At 61.3% G+C, this 17,279-nt stretch overlaps 1 long non-coding RNA gene across 1 annotated transcript; it reads left to right on the top strand.

Moving 5' to 3' along the window:
* Positions 1–14,558: 14,558 nt before the first annotated feature.
* LOC138847368 (uncharacterized) lies at positions 14,559–15,849 on the top strand. Its single transcript, XR_011385120.1, has 2 exons — positions 14,559–14,646; positions 14,793–15,849. It is a non-coding gene; the product is annotated as an uncharacterized lncRNA (long non-coding RNA).
* Positions 15,850–17,279: the final 1,430 nt, after the last annotated feature.

Genomic DNA, 17,279 nt, shown 5'->3' with positions numbered 1-17,279 from the left:
GACGCGGCGGCTCCTTCATCGCGGAAAGATGATAATTTAGTTGTTACACTTGTTGAAGTGATGGGATTAATTTTTTAAAAGTTTGCAAACTGGAGGAGAAACGTGAAACATTCACTTCGCGAGATGAGCAGACCGACAACGGACACATCCTCCCAGCCCACCCTGGGGAGGGGGCTCCAGGGAGCCCGCGGCAAGGGGACCGGGCTTGCCCCCGCCCGCCTTTGGGGGGGCAGCTGAGCGGGGACGCAGGGAGCCTGGAGCTTTGGCCTGGCGGCTCGGGGAGCCCGCTCTGCCCCGCTGGGCAGGTCCCCGTCTGTGAGCCGCTGGGACCTGGGACCCTGGGAGCCAAACCCTGGTCGGGGGAGGGGGGCCCACACCGCATCACTTGCGCCATCCCCGCGGCCCCCCGGGCACAGAAGCAGGGTGCTGGGACCCGGAGCAGAGCCAGGACTTGAGCCCAGGCACTGCGGATGTCTGAGTGTGGGCGCCCCAACTGGCACCCTAGCCGCTGGGTCCAACACCCGCCGCCCCCAGGGGCGCTGGCCGCGGCCGGAGGGGTGTGCGCAGGCGCGCGTGCATGTCCGAGGTGCCTGCGCTGAGTCGCGGCCAATTTGACCTCGAAGGCAGCGTTCGGAGTGGGCTTTGCAGGCCTCGTAGGCGTCTTCCGGAGACAGGGCCTCCAGGCCGAAGTGGCAGCAGGTGCATGTGGCCTGGGGGTCGGGAAGCCTGGTGGGAGGCCCTGGGGTGGCTGGAGGCTGGTGGGGTGGGGTGGGGGAGTCTCCTGGCCGTGGGAGGGTGGTCGCGAAGAGCTGGGCGGGAGCTGGCAGGCCCTGGGCGGCCCCACGCAGGGCTGATTGCTGGGAACAGGGCAGACTGGGTGGGAAACGCATCTCTCCTGGCGGCTCTGGGAGGAAGTGAGGGGCAGACCTTGGGCTGTGGAGGAATCCCAGGTCCCCGCGGCCCGCATTCCAGCGCTGCCTGGGCCCCGCCATTCCCAGCGCTGGAATCCGAGCGCTATTTTGAGGAGGGGGCCTGGGAGGCGGCGGCTGGACGTGGGACGGGTGGGGAGGGCGTGGCTGCTCCGTTTCCCTGCGTGATTTACGGGCGCTGGCCCTGGTTCCCAGGAGAAAGCGAGCTTCCCCCGCCCCACGGGGTGGGGGGGCTGCCGCTAGGGAGAGATTGAAACCCCGACCAGCTCCAGGGCCCGGCGGCTTCTTTCCTGAGAGCCCCTTCCCCCAAGGCAGCCCTGTGGGCCTGGTTGCGCTGTTGTGGGCAAATGCTGCTCCTGTTTTGTGTGTAAACTTTCTCCAGCTTTTGTTGGTGAACATTGATTGTATTTATTCGAAAGGGAGAGTAACAGAGAAAGGGAGAGAGAGAGAGTGAGAGAGAGAGCGCTTCCATCTGCTGGTTCACTCCTCAAATGGCCACAATGGCCGGAGCTGTGCCGATCCGAAGCCAGGAGCCAGGAGCTTCTCTGGTCCGCCCCCCCCCCCCCCCATGGGTGCAGGGCCCAAGGACTTGGGCCATCTTCTGCTGCTTTCCCAGGCCATAGCAGAGAGCTGGATTGGAAGAAGAGAAGCCGGGACTTGAATGAACGCTCCCATGTGGGGTGCCGGTGTCGCAGGTGGTGACTTTCCCCGCTGTGCCACAGCACCAGCCCACGTTTTCCCAACTCTCCCTGCCCCAGCTGTAGCAGCCTTAGCTGTGAACATGACTTGTGTGCCTACTATGTGCGGACGCCACACTAAGTGCTTAGGGGGCTCTCAGCTTAAATTCTCTCGACAAATCGACAAAGTCGAGGCTTTCATTATCGTGTTCCCAGAGAGGTGAAGAAGAGGAGGAGGTGGGATTGGGACCCAGGGCTTGTCTGGGAAGCAGCCAGTTTTGGGTGAAGCCTGTGGGAATCTGTGGCCAGGAGTGTGTACAAGGGGAAAGGTGAGAGGGAAGGCGGGGAGGCGGAGAGGGAACAGTTTGGCTGCCTCGACTGAGGTCCCCAGGAGAAGCAGTGCAAAGTAGTCACCACAGACCCCGGGGGCTCCGGGTGGGATGGGAAGGAACTCAGGGCGGCTGGGCGGCTGTTGGCTGCCTCCGTGTCCGAGGGCCCAGGTTCAAGGCCAGGTGCGGCTCTACATCTGACTGCAGCTTCCTGCCGGCAGACCCTGGGAGGCAGCAGTGGTGGCTCAAGTACCTGGGTCCCTGCCAGCCACATGGGGAGCCTGGATGGAGTTCTTGGCTCCCAGCTTCTGTGTGGTTCAGCCCTGGCTGTGTGGACATTAGAGGGGTGAACCAGCGGGTGAGAGTCTCTGTCTGTCTCTCTACCTTTTAAACAAACTGACAATAAAGTCCAGACAGCACGCCTAAGAGGCGGTGCTTTAGTCACACCCACTTTACAGATGGGGAAACTGAGGTTAAAGGGGAAATAGGAATTCTGCTTCACTTGCACTGTACCCCACACTGCACTAGACCCGCCTCCAGCTGTGATGCATTCAGGAGCACATGGAGGCAGAGGGATGGCCGATATGACCGTGGGGCTGGCTGTCCTGTCCCTGGCCTGCTTATCCTGTCCAATCCTGTTGCACCCCAGTGACATATGATCAATGCGCCCAATTTACAGACTAAACAGACTGAAGCTCAGAGAGGGTGAACAACCCTCCCAAAGCCACACAGCAGGGAGCAGCTGGGCTAAGACAGCAGCCAGGGCCTCTCCCTGCCTTGAGCCCCGCCCTCCATCTGTCTAGAACCTGGGGTTGAGCCACCACTTAGGGGACTGCAATTCAGTGACCACCGAGGCTGCACTCACATAACAGTTCCTCCCAGCCTGACCCCAAGCAAACATGTGCCGTCCGCACTGGCACAAGCCGCTGTGCGTGTCCAACCCCTGGGTTGTGATGGCCGCGGCCTCGGCCTCATGTCTGAAGCTGCTGTGCAAATCACCACCCAAAATCCTCCGGCCCTCCTGGCCTTGGTGGAGTCGGGCCACTGACTTGAGAGGCCTCGGGTTGGAGGGGAGGCATCTGTGTGGCTTCTGCCTGGGGGTTGTGGCCAGGGCTGTGTGGGGATGCAGGAGATGCACGCGTGTGTGACACCCATGTGTCGGGCATGCACACCAGCCTCAGTGCAGGGGCACATGTGTGCACATGCAAGCACATCCACACGTGGGCACGGAGGCCCCCGGTCACACTCGTGAGTATCCCTGCCAGTGCACGGCCGTAGTGCATGGGCACATTTGCACACACACGTGTTAGTACACACAGCAGGCATGCCGACACAGGCCTACATGTTCATACCACACGTCTGCAGACATGCGGTACTTTCTTGCATGTCTATGCACACGCCGGCAGGCCACACACACTCCTGAGGGCTCAGGCACACACATGTACGGCGCTCGGATACCTGTGCACGCTCACAGACCCGCAACCTCATGCCACGCCCACCGCCCTGTGCCCCGGGCTGGCCAGCATGTGAGATGTGTGAATCCCGGCTCTGCCGCTTCCTCTCTGTGCGGCGTGGGGTGGATGCGTTCACCCTCCGGGCCTCATTGTCCCCGTATTTCCAAAGGGTGTCGTGTGAACTGCACCCCTCAGGGTTGTGGAAGGTTAGGTGGTGAGGGTCAGCATGATGAGGATGAGGGTGAGGGTGGTGATGAAGGTGAGGGTGAGGGTGGTGATGGTGGTGGTGGTGGTGAAAGTGATTAAAGTGATGGTGGTGATGGTGGTGGTGGTGATGATGGTGATGGTGGTGGTGATGGTGAAGGTGATGACGATGGTGATGGTGGTAGTGATGAAGGTGATGGTTATGGTGGTGATGGTGGTAGTGATGGTGATGGTGATAGCGGTGATGGTTATGGTGATGATGATGGTGGTGGTCATGGTGATGGTGGTAGTGGTGATGATGGTGGTGGTGATGACAATGGTGATGCTGGTGGTGGTGGTGGTGGTGGTGATGGTGATGGTGATGATGGTGATGGTGATAGCGGTGATGGTGGTGGTGATGATGATGGTGATGATGATGGTGATGGTGATGGTGATAGTGGTGATGGTTATGGTGATGATGATGGTGGTGGTCATGGTGATGGTGGTAGTGGTGATGATGGTGATGACAATGGTGATGCTGGTGGTGGTGGTGGTGGTGATGGTGATGGTGATGATGGTGATGGTGATGGTGATAGCAGTGATGGTGGTGGTGATGATGATGGTGGTGGTCATGGTGATGGTGATGGTGGTGATGGTGGTAGTGATGGTGGTGGTGGTGGTGATGGTGATGGTAGTGGTGGTGATGGGGATGGTAGTGATCATTTTTGCTCTTAGGTTGTCACCTCCTAATGCCAGGTCCTTTGATTGAATTACAGTGTAGCCTCAGACAAAGCCCTCCCTGGCTCTGGTCCTGATCCAGTCCACTTGGAGATGTCAGTGGACCGTGCGATGGGGCTCTGGGCCTGACTGTTCTCCTGAGGCCCTGAGTGATGAGCTGCCGCTAAGGCAGATTCTACCCGCAAATCCTGGGGGATCTTCTGGTGTCAATGTCCAGGCCCAGCCCAACACCAGGAGCACCTGACCAAAACCTGGCAGGGCTGGGCCGCTGTCCCCCGGGGCGGGGGTGGTGGTGGAGGGACGTTGTAGGTCTCCTGCCAAAGCCGGCTGATTTCTGTGCCGGCCCTGAGGGCTGTGTTTACCCTTGCTCAGCACGGAGGCCAGGGCCAGGAGGGGCCTGGGGAGAAGGTGTCTAATGAAGTGGGTAAACATTAGGTCTCTCGGCTGGGAGCCTGGCTGAGGTTTTCCCAGCTGCAGACGCTGAGGTCTGGGGCCCTGTGGCTGCTGCTGTAATTCCCGTCAGCCCTCTGGGGAATGAACCTGTCGGGCAGAGGAGGGACCACCTGTCTGGCAGAGGAGGGAGCCACTCCACCTGTGTCGCCTGAACCAAATTGAAGTCTTGTCTGTCTCCAGGAGCAGCATGGAGTGGGGAGGGAGGTGGCCAGACGTGGGGACCAGAGCCTGACTTCCCAGTGCTCACTAAGGCTAAGCAAGCGCTGTGGCTCCGCCTCTCAGAAGCCCAAGTGCACGAACGTCACGTCCCCCGCTTCACTTTCTTTCCCTCTGGCTTCCGCCAGTGCCGTCTGTGTCTGTCCTCTGCGGCTATCATGTGATGCCCTGTGGCCTGGGTCACTGAGAGGCAGCCACGTCTGTTTGGCGCGTGGCTCTGGAGGCGTGGAGTTCGAGGGTGTGGCATTCACCCCCGGCAAGGCCCGCTGTGCTGTGTCGGAGCGTGGCCGAGAAGCAGGGGGACCCCGCACAGGAGCCCAGGGGCAGGGCTTGCTGGATGAGCGGCACCTGCGGGAGCAGCCTTAGTCCACCTGGGAGCTCACACCTTGTAAAAGCTTCACTTCATTTTTTTTAAAATTTATTTATTTGAAAGGCAGAGAGATAGAGGGGGAGACAGACAGACACCCCCCCCAAACACACACACGGAGGGTCTTTCCATTCACTGGTTCACTCCCCAAATGGCCGCAATGGCTGGGGCTGGGCCAGACTTAAGCCAGGAGCCAGGAGCTTCTTCCGGGTCTCCCAGGCAGGTGCAGGGGCCCAAGCACTTGGGCCATCCTCCTATGCTTTCCCTGGTGCATTAGCAGAGAGCTGGATCGGAAGTGGAACAGCTGGGTCTTGAACTGGCACCCATGTGGAAGTGGGACACTGGCCTCTCAGGCAGCGGCTTAACCTGCTACGCCACAGTGCCGGCCCCACACGATTGCTTTCGTAAAAGGCCCTGACACTTTACAAGTCTTGCAGCAGTGACCCAGAGAGGGTGCTTTCTTCCCAGACTAGGGGGGCGGGGCATTGCTTCCAGCCCAAGCAGAGTCAGCAATTTGGGTTTTCCCAAGGCTCTCGCTGGCTTCAGGGTGGGGAATGCATGGGAGGGCAAGATGCCCGTAGCTCATTGATAATTTGTTGATGTCCATATTCCCCAGCCCTCACCCCTGCCCGCCAGCCTGAGCGCCCCAAGGGTAGAGACTTGTCTGTCTAGTCTTCCCCAGGTCCTCCACTACCTGTCATACAGTCTTCTACAGAGCAGGTGCTCGGTGAAAGGGCTGGGACTGAAGGAGGGGTGCACGTGTGTGTATGTGCGTGTGTGTGTATGTGTGTCTGTGTATGTGGGTGTGTATGTGCGTATGTGTGTGCATGTGTATATGTGTGTATGTGTGTGTATATGTGTGTATGTGTGTGTATGTGTGTATGTGTGTGTATGTGTGTGTGTATGTGTGTGTGTATGTGTGTGTGTGTGTATGTGTGTGTGTGTGAATGGCTGAGGATTGCTGGGTGGGTAGGCGGGTGGATGAGTAGAAAGGTGAATGGAAGGAAGGATGGATGGATACATAGGCAGGTGGGTGGGTGGGTGACTGGGTGGATGGACGGGTGAATAGTTGGATGGATGGGTGGGTGGGTGAGAGGGTGAGTGGGTGGATGGACGGGTGGATAGTTGGATGGAGGATGGATGGGTGGGTGGGTGGACGGTTGGAGTGGCCACACAGTGAGGCAGGGAGGCTCTGGTCCAGTCCCAGCAGCTGCTTTCTTTGCTGCTCTGTGCTCCTTCTCAGAGGCCTGGGCGGGGCCTTCCCAGCCCCGCAGAGCGAGCGGCACCCCTGCCCTTCCCCTCTGGCCTCTGCCTGCCCCGTAGCGGGGCAGAGGCGGCCGTGGGGAGAAAAGGCACACTCCTGGGTCTGCTCTGCACTGCCCAGCCTGGCGCCCTCCTCAGCAGACTGGGTTTCCAGCTTCCCGGGAGCATGCCGTGAGGAACCCACAGGGAGCTGCGTGCTTTGGAGAGACAGCTCCCCTCCCCCCAGGGTCGCTCCTGCTTTCAGGGCTGGGGTCCTGTCCACAACGGCCCAGGCTGTCACCTCGAGGCTCTGACCCCCTGCTTCACCCCAGCCTTCCTCCTGGCGCGAGCACTCAGCTCCCCTCCGCTCCACCTGCTGACAGTGTAAGCTCTTGTTGTCCTGGTTTTAACCTTGACCTTGCCTTTGGCTGCCCCCAACCAGCCCAGCCTGGGAACTTTGGCTTAAACGCCTAAGGGAGGAATGAATCTGGCTGGACGTTCGGCCCAGATCATTCATTCATTCATTCATTCCTTGATTCATTCAGTCCATATGCATCTGTGGAGGGGCTTCGTGCCCCAGGCACTGTTAGAAACTGGCAAATAGCAATTAAGCACTCAGATGGTGCTCATGAAATTGATGCTTCTACCAAAGCCATCAACAGGTACGAAATTTATGAATGGGATCCGGGCATTTTTCTGCCTTTGGTGGGTGTGGTCCAAGGGGTAGATGAATGCGGGGGGATGAGTGAGCCCCTTAATGCCTTAGCCTGCTCTGACGTGGGGAGTGAGCTCCCTGTTGCTGGAGGCATGCAAGCAGACACGAGATAACTCCTTGATGGGGCTCTGGGCATCCGTGAGAGGGTTGAGCCTGGGGACTCTTAAGGCCCCACCCGGCTCCAGGTGTCCCTGGCTGCGGGCTGGGCACTGGCCGGGATCCTGTCCCATGGAACTGCCCCGACCTGATGGCTTCAGCTTCCTCACTCCCAAGCCTGCATCACTGGATGTGTCAGGTTCTGCTGGGCACCCCCCTCAAGTCTGGGGCCAGGAGCCATCCCCCTGCCTGCCTGCCTCCTCCTACGCCGTCCAGTTTCTGAGGCCACTGTCTGTGGTTGCCCAGGTGACCCTGGCTCCACGCCCTCGTCTGAGCCCGACTTCTGGTCTGGTTCATGCCTTTAGGGGGTGGCAGCTGCTCCTGTCTCCCGTCTGCACGGGTCCCTTGGGTGGAAACCCCACAATGAGAGTGTTTCCTAGCATGGCGAGCACACTGGAGCTGCTGGTTTCACCTCTGGCTGCAGCTGGGATCGGCCTCCTGGTTGGGAAGTGGGGAGTTAGAAGCTGGCTCTGCAGTGGGGCTGAGTTCGAATCCTGCTCTGAGCCTTCACCCTGCCTGGGCGTTCAGCCAGCGAGTCTAAATCCTCTCCATGTCCATGGGGATGGTACACAGCTCTGGCCTCTCTCAGGAGCCTAGATGGGCTGGGGGACGAGGGACAGAGCCCAGTGTCAGCCCAGGGGATCTGTTAGGTTTTTCTTCTCGAAAGGTTTATCTCATTATTTGGCATAATTTGAAATGCGGAGCAACAGAGAAAGAGTCATTGTTCATCCACTGGTTCACTTCCCAAAAAGCCTGCAATGGCCAGGGCTGGGCCAGGCTGAAGCCAGGAGCCTGGAATTCCATCCGGGTCTCCCACATGGGCGGCAGGGACCCAAGTCCTTGGGCATCACCTGCTGCCTCCCAAGTCGCACCTTAGCAGGGAGCTGGGATAAGGAACACGACTGGGACCAGAACCCAGGGCTCCGTTCCGACATCAGTGCAGGCGTCGCAGGCAGCGTGTTGAGTGTGGGTCACACGCCTGCCCCGCGGATTCACGTTTTAACAGAGCTGACGCGAATGGGGGCGGCAGGAGCTCCCGGGAGCAGGTGCAGCTCTGGCAGCCACGTGCACTGCCCCCCCATTCCCACGAAGCGCATTTTGTTTGTACTGGGCAGGCTCCTGCCTTCGCAATGAGACTATTTTGGGGAGAAACCATCTCTCCCACATCTGGAGTGGGGCGGGGACCAGCTGTTGCTCCATCTCTGCGTTCGCACTGCTGTCACACGTGGGGACGCTGGTGGGGGAGGGGAGGGAGCTGGCACTTTCCGCATTCTCTCCCTCCCGCCGCTCCCTGTGCAGCCTGATGTCTTGGGGGGGTGGGGCTGGATGAGGCTACTGGACCCCGAGGGCTCAGGCACTGGCTCACTCTGGGCTCTGTTTGCAGGGGCAGGCAGCTGGGGCTGTGGGAGTTGCCTGGAAGGAGGCGATGGAGGCTACAGAACATTTGAGTCCCTGCGGCTCCAGCTTCACGTGGCCGGGAGGGGGGAGGGGGAGGACAATGGCCTTCACCACTGCTGGGGGTGAGGGTGGGGCCGGGGCCCTCCTGACTGTATACCTGCAGGGTGCTCCTGCCCCAGGGGAGCCCTGGGGGGCACCGCCTTAGTTATCCAGGGGGTGTGAGCTCACGTCCTCCCTGTGTCTGACTCAGCTGTCAGATGCAGATGAAGAGTGCTCCTGGGATCACGGAAGGCACTGGGGTGGAGCTTCCCCGTCTCTCTAACTCTGGAATCTTCTGTATCTCTTTTCTTAAAAAAAAAAAAAAAAAAAAAAAAAGGTTTATTTGTTCATTTGAAAGGGAGAGTTAGGGTGGGGGGGGAGAGCAAGAGCGAGAGCAAGAGAGAGAGAGAGAGAGAGAGTGCTTTCATCTACTGGTTCACTCCCCGAATGGTGCAACAGCCAGGCTGAGCCAGGCTGAAACCAGGAGCCTGGAACTCCTTCCAGGTCTCCCACGTGGGTGCGGGGGCCCAAGGACCTGGGCCATCTTCCACTGCTTTCCCAGGCACATCAGCAGGCAGCTGGATCAGAAGTGGAGCAGCCAGGATTCCAATCTGTGCTGATATGGGATGCCGGTGTCACAGCCCCGGCCCCATCTTTGATGAAGGAAGTCATTAAACATCCACTGTTGCTCGTTTGAGGATTAAATGAACAAAACACGAGTCTGTTCAGGAGCTGTTATGCAATAGTTCTTAACAGGTGCTCCCCGGTGCTGTGCTCTGTGGAGTGGTTGGGACAATGAGGGGAGTGGCCGAGGACGCTGGGGGCTGGTTACTCAGGCTGTGATGTCACTTCGGCAATGTCAGGCGTCCGTCCGCACCTGCTGTATGCCAGGTGGCCAGTCGAGTGCTCAGGAAGCCTCCTCCTCGAACCCTCCCTGTGCACTTCCTTCACCCCCACTTCACTGAAGCCCAGAGATGCCAGGACTCACAGCTCCTACACTAGCACAGGAAAAAGCCAGGGTTTGAACACGCCTTTTCTGGGCGCTATCCCCCCACCTTTGTCCCATTGTATCCAGTGCTGTTGCTAAAATCCTCTTCCCTTTAACTCACTTAAAAAAAAGATCTTAGCTGGGGCAGCCGCTGTGGTGTAGCAAGTAAAGCTGCTGCCTGCAGTGCCGGCATCCCACATGGGCACCGGTTCAAGTCCCGGCTGCTCCACTTCCGATCCAGCTCCCTGCCGATGCACCTGGGAAAGCAGTGGAAGATGGTCCAAGTGCTTGGGCTCCTGCCACTCACCAGAGACCCTGATGGAGGTCCATGCTCCTGGCTTCAGTCTGGGCCAGCCCTGGCCATTGCGGCCATTTGGGGAGTGAACCAGTGGCTGGAAGACCTCTCTCCCTCTCCCTCTCTCTCTCATTCTGCCTTTCAAATAAATAAAATAAATCTTAAAATGTAAAGCTTGTTGGGTGGGGCAGGGAAGCTGCTCGCTGCGGTGGACTGCGCCCCTAGACGCTCGCCCCAGAGCTGGCGGGGCTGGTGCGGGCAGGCCGGGGCGGGGGGGGGGGGGAGGCAGGGCTAGGCGAGGACAGGAGGAAGAGAGGCTCCCACCAGCACGCTCGTTGTGTTACCGTGTGTTGTCGCAGCATGAAGGTCCTGGCCAGGGGCCGGCGTTTGGCTTGATGGCTGAGATACCCACGTTCCGTCCCCAGCCCCTACCCCAGACCCCTGCTTCTTGCCAGGGATGGCCACGTGACTGGGCTCCTTCCACCCACATGGGAAACCTGGTTTGAGTTCCTGGCTCCCAGCTTCGGCCCCAGTGAGAGCCATCGCTGGTATCTGGGGAGAGAAACAGCGGACAGGAGCTCTCTCTTGGTCTCTGGCTCTGGGCCTCTCTGCTGCCCGGAACACAGAAGGCCTTCCAGAGCCACGAGCCAAGCACACTCCTGGTCTCCATAAACTACCTGGCCTCAAGTATCGTATGACAGCGACAGGAAACCGACAGACGCGGCCCATCCAGTTCGAGCGTCTTGGGTCGTGGCACGTGGGCACAGAGAGGTGCAGTGATTTGCCTAAAGCCACACAGCAGACCCAACTCCGGGGTCCCGTGCCCTTCCCACGTGTGTGTGTGTGTGTGTGTGTGTGTGTTCATATGTTGGGGGCTGGCCCTGCCTGGCCCTGGAGGGAGACCGGCTCTATCCTCAAAGGCCTCCAGGTCCCATGTCCACGTTGCACTGGGGGTTCAGGGAGGGCCAGCCGCTGTCCAGGAGACACACAGCAGTGAGCTGGGGCGGGGGGGGGGGAGGTGCGCTGAGGTCCGGAGCACGTGGACCTCGCCACGTGACCCCGAAGCCGGCCTGCGGTGAAGAGGAGGAGGGATGGCCTTGGGCCAGCTGGAGGCCGAGCCACCTCTTCCTCCTGGCCCAGACGTCAGCGCCGCTGTACCTCTGTGCTTTCTGGAACAGATCTCAAGTGCAGAGGCCGCGGCCGCATATTTTTAACTTGGAGAAAACAGGCCGGGGGGGCCCTGTGCGCCTCCCGCCTCCCGCCCGCCAGCCCTACCTCCTCGGGACCAGGAATGTAGCTCGCTTCCTGCCTTCGGTAGCCTCTCCCGCCCCCCGCCCCGTCAGCCCCCTCTTCTCAAGGCGAGACGGCTAAAGGTCTTGGGAATTTTCGTAAAACTCTTAAACCTGGCGGCGAGCCAAAGGCAAACAGCTCCGAGAAGGCCAGCGCTGTCTGGGAGATGATAGAAATATGGCGACGCGGGCGATTCCCGCAGGCCGGGGGGCGGCAGGGGGCGGCGGGCGGGTGGGCCGGCCAGGCGGCTGACTGCTTGCGGAATTCAGAGGCACAGATGCAGGGAGAAGGAAGTGCCATCGCGGCCCCCTGAGATGGCGCTCTCGTGGCGCACAGGCGTAATCCGTCTCCATCTCCCTGAGGACGGTGCTATTGTCGGCTGCCCATCATCTCCCAGGAGCTCAGAGATGCAGAGCACCTGCCCCAAGGTCACACAGCCAGGAAGTGGCCTGGCTGGCATTCCTGTCCCTCTGCCGTGCACACCTGGACACGCACAGATCCACGCAGACCGCATGTGTGCACACACAACACAGCCCGCGTGTGCAACAGGGAGGCATAGACTCCACGTGTGCTCCGAGACCCGTGAGCAGAGTGCTCACCTGGCTGGCGGGAGCGGGGCCAGCGTGCTGCCGTCCTCCATGCTGGGAGCTTCGGCTTCCTTCCGCCCCTGCCGCCCCCAGATGCTGGCCGCCGCCTGACTCCGGCCAACCCGCCAGATGTGCTGACGCCCCGGGATGCCTCCGGAACTCACAGGCGGAGGGGGTGGCCAGACCGCCCCCAGATGTCTCTGCCACACTGGCCAGCCCCAGCCCGGGAGGAGCCAGACACCGAGGGGAGGAGGGAGGCGCCGCCAGGCGAGGCCCCCGCACTCCAACCACGCAGCACTGCTGCGGTGCAGGCCGGAGAGGGGCTGGGTTTTGTCCCCCAGCAGAACCACCGTGTTCCCCACCCCCCCCCGCCCGGCACAGGCTGAGCCCAGCTGGGAGCCATTGAGAGGCGTGGGGCCGGGCCTCAGTCTCCACATTGTGCCCAGGAGGGGACAGGGCCAGCTTGGCCCCAGGAGCACCTCACCGGGGCTGTCCCCGCCTAGAACTGAGGGGCGTCATAAGGACCGCCCACCATCAGGCCAGCAGGCTGGCTCCACAGGGCTGGGAGACCCCAGCCAGCTCGCTCCCGGCAGGTGGGCAGCCCCTGCTAGGGCCACGTGCGCGGGAATGAAGAGCCCGCGGACGGGCATCGTGCTTCTTGGGGACAGGGCTGTCCGTGCTCACGCCTCAGGGAGCACTGCCCGGCCTGGAGCCGTTTCACGCCAGCCTCCGGGGTCGGCTTGGGGTTGAGGGCATTAAGGCCCGTGGACCTGGCCGGAGGCTGGGTGAGGGGCCGCGCTGCTCATCCTGAAGAGGCAGCAAAGGAGAGAGCCCAGCACGCGTCCAGGGCTCCATCCGGCCAGGGCTCCTCACCAGCTGCTTGACTTGGGGAACCTCTCTCAGCCTCAGTTAGCTCATGTGTAAAATGGGGACGAGCCCATAGCACGAGGAGAAAGAGGGGAAAGCAGGCGTGGCAGGCTCAGCAGGGCAGCCTCGGGCGCAGGGACAGGAAGGGGTGGGTGTGACGCAGCCCAGGGGCAGCAGGTGCGCCCGCCCGCCTGGGTCCCAGCTTAGGGCTGGCTCTGGGCCAGCCCCCGGCCCCGGGGGATGCGTGAGCGGGCTCTTCCAGGCCTCACACCTGGAGCAGACCTGGTTCAGGCCTCTCTCGGTCTCCCCTCTCAGACACAAACGCCTCGCATGCGGATCTACTAGGGGGCTCTGCTGGCACTGGCCCGCTGTTCCCACAGCTGGTGGCGGAGCTGGTTCTCAGGGCAAGGGCCTAGACAGAGGGTGGCAGCCCCCGCCCTGGGTGGGGGTCCTGGCTACACTCTTACACTCTAAGGGGGGCCTCCCTACCCCTCCTGGCTCTTCCCTCCTCCCTCTCTCCTAGGTAATCGCTCCCCACAGCAAAGTTGTGGCTCAGAGAGGGCCAAGGCGTTTCCCAAGGCCACACAGCCTCCCCCTCCCCCAGCTCCTCCCCCTCCCCACTTCCCCTTTCCTCCTCTCTCCTGGTTCTTTCCCCAGAAGTCTCCTTGCTCCCTGCTCTTCCTGTGGTCATCCAGGGCACCCAGCTGCAGGGAGCCCGTGACAGCTGAGCCCCCTCATAGATCCACGTGCGAGGCATTTGTGTGTGAGAGGGGAGACCGAGAGAGGCCTGAACCAGGTCTGTTCCAGGTGCGAGGCCTGGAAAAGCCCGCTCATGCATCCCCCGGGGAGGAGGCACACACACCTTGTATATTTAAGAGTTTATTTATTGATTTGAAAGGCAGAGCAGGATCTAGAGAAAGAGAGTGAGAGAGAGAGAGAGAGAGAGAACACTGTCATTTGCTGGTTCTCTCCCCGCATGCCCTCCATAGGCACAGCCAGGGCTGGGCCAGCCTGGAGCTGGAGCCGGGAACTCCATCGGGTCCGTCACGTGGATGCAGGGGCCCAGTGCCTGGGCGGTCACCTGCTGCGCCCTAGCAGGAAGCTGGACCGGAAGCGGAGGCGGGACCTGAGCCCGGGCACGTGGACAGCTCCCGTAGTGACTTAGGCGGTGCCACAACGCCAGCCCCTAGCCATGGCCATCACCACCAGGTGCAGAGGCCTAGGCTGGCAGGTCCACGCCCACGTAACACACAGCCTCCGCCCCTCACAGAACCCCGTGAAAGGCCCCTGTGTGCCAGGCTCCCAGGGGGACACCACCGGTCCCCCACCTGCACCCCAAAACCACGGCCCCCGCCGTGCCTGGACTGCAGTCCTGACTGCAATGAGACGCTGCCCGGCCTGGGACGAGCCTCAGTTTCCTCATCTGTGAAATGGAGCCACAGCGCGTCTCTCCCCAGGCTGCCCAGTGGCACAGCCACAGAAAGGCCCCCAGCCTGGGACGGCCGCCGCCACGCCTGCCTCTCCTGCGACCCCCGGCCCCGGCCGCCCCCCCACCCCACCCCAGCCGGCTGGGGAGGCCTTGCTGCCCGCGCCCATTCATGGATTTCCTACGAGAAGAGGACTGTCGTCGCCATGGCAACGTAAAAGGGGCCGATCTCATTACCGGGCCCGGACACATTATTTTCTCCAAGGAATTTCTTCTTTTCATTATCTGCCTCCAAAGGTCAGTTACGCTCTGCTCTCCGGCGGGGCGGGGCGGGGCGGGGGCGGGCTGGGGGGTGGGGGGAGGGCAGTCCACGAAAGGTGAGCCGGATTCCCGGCTGTGAAATTCCCCTGGCGGAATTTACAATCATTTTGCCTTTTTCGCAGGCTCCAACACGGACGGAGAGATTTTTTCTCTTTAACCCCTGCAGCCCCAGAAGGCTGCAGATGGGGCTGGGCCTGGCCAGGCCGCTCCAGGGCGCCCCCCCACCCCCACCCCCGCACCTGTCTCCCTGCCTCCTCCTCCCCTCCCCCTACAGTCACCTGCAGCTGTCCCTGCAGCTCTCAGAGCCCCGGGGGTTGCCTGATTTGCCATGGAGGATTGGGGAGCCCCGGGATGATCTCCCACGGGAGGCACCATTAAAATGACCCCAGTTGGGGCGGGCTGAGTGTCCTCCAGGCTGGCCTGCATCCTGGGTCAGAGCGCCTGGGTGCCAGCCCCTGCTCTGTGCTCCTGTTGCTAATGCGCACTCCATTCTCCAGTCCCTGCCACCCCATAGGAGACCCAGATGGGGCTCCTGGCTCTCCCGACCCAGCCCCCCCCCCCCCCCCCGCAGTCAGGTTCCATCTCTCTGCCTTTCAAATAAATGAAAAAGGAAGGAAAATGGGAACAGTGATCCGAATGATAATAAGGACGCCTGTTGACGTTGCAACTGCAGATAGGCCTGGCGGGTGCCGGCTGGGCTGAGACACTGGATGCTGGACGGGTCCCTACCTCTCTGAGACGCCGGACGCTGGATGGGTCCCTGCCTCTGCCCAGACACTGGACACTGGACGGGTCCCTGCCTCTCTGGAGACACTGGACGCTGGACGGGTCCCTGCCTCTCCGAAACACTGGATGCTGGACGGGTCCCTGCCTCTCCGAGACCCTGGACGGGTCCCTGCCTCTCCCGAGACGCTGGACGCTGGATGGGTCCCTGCCTCTGCCCAGACACTGGACGCTGGACGGGTCCCTGCCTCTCCGAGACCTGCCATCCTCCTCCGGGGAACCAGCCTCCTCCTGATCCCTGCCTCCTAGCTGGAGGCTGAGGCTGCCCTGGGGCTGTGCTGAGCAGAGTAGCGGGGTGCAGGGAACAGGAGGCGGCCCAGACTATTTATCCTAAGTACTCGCCAGGGACCTCACAATGGTTGTGGAATTAAAAGGTTGCGTTTCTTTAGGTGCAAAGACTTGGAAATCTGTGCCTGGCTTTTATGTGTGTCTGTGTATTTTTTTTCCTCCAAGATTTTATTTATTTGAGAGTTAGAGAGAGAGAGAGAGAGAGAGAGAGAGTCTTCCATCCGCTGGTTTACTTCCTAGTTGGCTGCAACAGTAGGAGCTGTGCCGATCTGAAGCCAGGAGCCAAGAGCTCCCTCCTGGTCTCCCATGTGGGTGGCAGGGGCCCAAGGCCTTGAGCCGCCCACTGCCACCTTCCCAGGGCCTCGTTAGCAGAGAGCCAGGTGGAGGCAGAGCAGGGGGGACTCAGACCAGACCCCTGACACCAGCTGCACCTCTGCACAAGCTCCCAGGGCGCCCTTAGCCCTGTCACTCACTGGGTGTCAGTTTCCTGCCCCCGTAGGACCAATCCACCCAGGATTCTGTGTCCGAGGACCACAGCGCTCTGTGGGCCGGATGGTTCCGTTTGGGGATTTCTCTCGCTGCTGCCTTGGGGTGTCAGGGCCAGACCCGAGCTGGCAGATCGGCTGTTCCTGCAGCTCCGGCGGGGGCCTCCCTCAAACAGATCTGGCCGCTGGTCCGCGGGGGCGGGCGGGGCGGGGCGCAGTGAGCACAGGAGGCTGGTCTCCCCTCCCCCACCCAGGATGGTGGCAGAAGCAGCAAGCTGATGTTTTTGTGAACAGGCACATGTCTGGGTTACACAGCTCCAAATGGCTCCAAAATTCAGACACGCAGCCGCCCCCAGGTGGGGTGAGCGCTGCTGGCCGTGCGTCTGTAGATCCTGCAGCCCTGCCTTGGCAGGTGCCTGGGGCCGGGGCAGCCCAGGCCCTTCTGCTGCAACAGGGGAGGATTTGCTGGGGGAACCGATGACCCTGGGGAGGGGGGAGGGGCTGTGCTCCAGGACGGAGAGGGCCAGGGGACACCAGATGGGTCGTGGGCAGTGCGGTGCCTGGCTTGGTCAGGCTCCAGTGAAAGTCACCCCTCCCCAGCTGTGCTCAGAACCCCCCTGGGGCTAGCTGGTGGGAGGCCCAGGCCCCAAGGCCCAAAGCCAGGAGATCCTGGCTCGCAAGGCTGGGGCGGGAGACCTGAGCCTCTGCCATTTCCCATCCCCGGCTGTTCCTTCCCAGTGGTGTGGCCGCTGGCGGCTGTGTGGCCGGGACTCGAACCCACGCTCCGATGCCAGATGCTGAGCCACGAGGCCAGCCCCAGAAGATACCATTTGTTGAATGAAAGCTTTGGGGATGGTGCTTATGCCCTTCGCTGTAGCCACGCCCCTGGCCTGGCCATGCCCCCCAGGACTTCCCCAGCAGCATACCCACCTGCCCTGTGGGCTGGGGGTGTGTAGTTTGACACCTGGCTGCGGCTTTCGGCTCCTCACCCTCATAGTCTCCCCTCTGCATGGTGGGGACCCCGGAGGGGACTCGCGGCTGCCTGGGCCCAGG

This window comes from Oryctolagus cuniculus, chromosome 21 (genome assembly GCF_964237555.1).
Source record: "Oryctolagus cuniculus chromosome 21, mOryCun1.1, whole genome shotgun sequence".
Lineage (NCBI taxonomy): Eukaryota > Metazoa > Chordata > Mammalia > Lagomorpha > Leporidae > Oryctolagus > Oryctolagus cuniculus.
The sequence above is the reverse complement of the archived record's forward strand: the minus strand, read 5'-3'. Positions and strand labels throughout refer to the sequence as shown.